Raw genomic sequence first — 3,417 nt, 5'->3', positions numbered from 1 at the left:
CCAACAAGACTATTAGTCAGTCTGCAAATGACTCTACTAATGAAAGTACATTTAACTCAAGTATCGTCACATAGCTAGAGTATACATATAATCCTACCCTCTAGCCATTATCAGATTTATATTATAACTTATCTAATATTAATAACGCTATACCACGGCAGTTCTATAACTATGGCATTAGACTTAATCCGTCGCGTTTGAATTATGATTCAGTCATCTATACCCTTAGTTATAATAAAGTTTATACGTATACATATAACTTTCCAGATAATATTGCCACTCATAAATGCCATAATAACACTAACATTAATCTTATCCTTTACTATAAACATTGAACAAGCCTTATGCTACCAGCTTCTTTCCTAGAAAATTCATGTCTTATTAAATAGCCTAAACATATAGATCATCCATAAAGCTACTTCTTAGTCTACAGTATAGCCGACTACATCTCTTAGCTTCTTTAATACTGCACGCTAGATATTGATACTTATGCAAGCGAGAACGTACCTAACTTTAGCTTTAGTCAAACAAAGCATAAGAAACGATAAATACTGACATTATGTTGGAAAGAAGCATCTACTAACAGATAATGAAGACTAGGCTCAAGTAGAAGCCAAAATCAAAGGAGAGAGCACTATATATAAAAAGCCATTTCGAGAGGCTTATAACCAGATTAGTAATAACTACCCTTAAAGACAAAGCCTACTAATTGATTACATTATAATTGAGATTAATGAAAACCATCAACTAAGAACCTAAATTAAAGTAAGCACAATTAGTAAGCCGGGCGTATAAAAGATAATAAAGATTATAGATAGTATCGCAAATCATACAACTTACATAAGGTTCGTCAGCAGCCTCAAAGATGCCAATCTTCTGCTAAATACCTACATTCACAGCCTATTACCCTTAGTATATCAAAGACCATAAATAGAAGAGCAGGTTAATCTTATAAAGCCTAGAAACATCTTCATTTATAATAAACGTCATGCTTATATCAAGCGCTAGACTGATAGACGGTGATAGAGCCAGCATAAGATCTTAAAGGATTTTACTATTTACTATAAACTAGAGGGGAAGAAAGGAAGCAGACGAAAAGAGGTAGGTCTACTAAGGAAGATGATCAAGATGACCAGAAACAGCATAACTTATACACTTATCTCCTACCTAAATGAAAACGATGTTGACAGCAGACTGCTTACAACCTTCGACGTTCATATACTTTATTATAGCTTTGATCATAAGCCTTTCTTATAAGATAGTTTTAAGCTTGCTACTTCTTATATCTAGCTATAAAACCAGTCGATTGCCGGCTGCAAGCAGATTCCATAGTTAAATCCCAAACATAGCTCTTACCTAATAGATTTTAAAGGCTAATAATCGGCCGATCAACCTATTTGAAAGCACCTAATAGTCGCTTTTTAGATATTACCTAAGATTATAAAATATTGTAAGATAACTCAATTTAAACTAGTAGCTATCAAGGACATTTAGTTAGGCTTAAGCAGAATATACTATCTAACCTAAGTAACTTTACAACTCCTTTCGAAAAGTTAAGATTATCATCTTCTTTATCATCCACCTAAGCTAGAATATTCTATAGCTATAGGACAACATGCCTGTTAAAGGGGACATAATGGTTTCAGTAACTATACTTTGAGAAATATCCTACAAAATCATTATAGAACCCTCGATTATAGTGTCTACCAGTTTATCGATTATAATCTATATGTTAGATGGCTCAATATAGCAGTCAAATCCAGTCCTTATCAAAGACTCAATCCAGACTAATATATTATAGTAGAAACTATCATTTCTACTAAAGATTTTCAGCTCTAATACTTTCACTTTTCCAATTCTCTTATCAGTATCTCATCAAGTCCTTTACTATCAACATAGGTTATAAGTCTAGACAGGTTGTAGCTAAACTACCATATCTAACAAAGCTATCAAAAGTATAGCAGCCGGCTATATACTAAAAGGCAAGAGCTATATACCTATTAGATAAGAAGTCAGGCAAAAACATCTTACTCACCAATTCCCATAGTATACCAAGACCCACATATTGTTGACTTAGGGTAAGTATCTCTTCCATATTAGTTTGCTATCGTAAGCATACCAAAAGCAAAAGCAAAAAGCACCATCTTCGTTTAAGACCTAGCCGCCATACAGCGGCATACGCTGGCAGCGTATCCCTATCCCCCCCCCCGCTTAGGTGGGACGCACGGACCAGGCGGAAAAGACAGGGGGGTAGATATCCTCTCAAAAACAGAGGGTAGATATCCCTAGGTTCTCGTACGATAAAACGGCCACAAATCGGATTAGGGAAGAGAGGACAGTAGTATGATAAACAGATATAAGAGTACTAAAGCTATAGAGGCATGATGGTAGAATTATAGATGGTTGAAGGTTAGGTATAGATTTTGGTATGGTTTGGTTAGGGTGGTTAAGAGGAGAAGGAAAGGAAAGGCGTATGAAAGACAATCCTAACCTTAAGAGTAGAAATAACCTTAAGGTAAAGAAAACCTTATAAGTGTCAGCCTTAGACTATTCTATAGACATAAGGCTAAGATTAGCTATAAAATCGAGATGCTATATCTACTACTATAACGATAGAGGCTCTGGTCGTATGGTATAGTATAGCATGGTATAGTACGACAGATATAACATAAGGTATACTATACCATATAGTAGCTATAAGATAAAAGGCCTAATATAATATAAAAAGAAGAAGAAGAGTTATATAACCAACCCTTAAACAGAGCCTAATAGTATAATGATAGCATAATATATATTGATACTATGATTTGCTTTTTTATACCGGCGAAAAAGTATATTATAGCAATTTATAAAGCTTTAGGTTCGACTTTTAGCTAAGCTAACTTTTTTTTCTTTTTCTTTACCTTTTTTTCCCTCCCTTCCTTTTCCTTTCACTTATATCCTTTTCCTTCCTACCCTATCATATAGCATATAAAGCATACTATAACGCCTAAAGCTCATACAATCGAGACAGACTCGATGGTATAATGATAGTATAGTATATATCGATACAACGATAATATAAAGCGGACGAGAGCTACCTTATATTACCATAATGATCGATAAAGCTCTAGGTTCGACTTCTAGCTAAGCTAAACTTTTTTTCTTTACTTTCTTTTTTTTCCTTTCTTTTTCTTTCCTCCTCCTCCTTCTTTTTCCTTTCAAACTCTTTCCTTCCTACCTTATCGTATGGTATATAAAGTATACTATAGCGTCTAAAGCTTATATAATCGAGACGGGCCTAATGATATAATGGTAGTATAATATACATCGATATTTAAGCTGATGCTACCAACATTATGACATAGCTTTGGCGATTTATAAAGCTTTAGGTTCGACTCCTAGCTAGGCTAAACTTTCTTCTTCCTTTTTTTTTTT

Source organism: Phaeoacremonium minimum (assembly GCF_000392275.1).
Source record: "Phaeoacremonium minimum UCRPA7 unplaced genomic scaffold PA7_03_scaffold_555, whole genome shotgun sequence".
NCBI lineage: Eukaryota > Fungi > Ascomycota > Sordariomycetes > Togniniales > Togniniaceae > Phaeoacremonium > Phaeoacremonium minimum.
The sequence above is the reverse complement of the archived record's forward strand: the minus strand, read 5'-3'. Positions refer to the sequence as shown.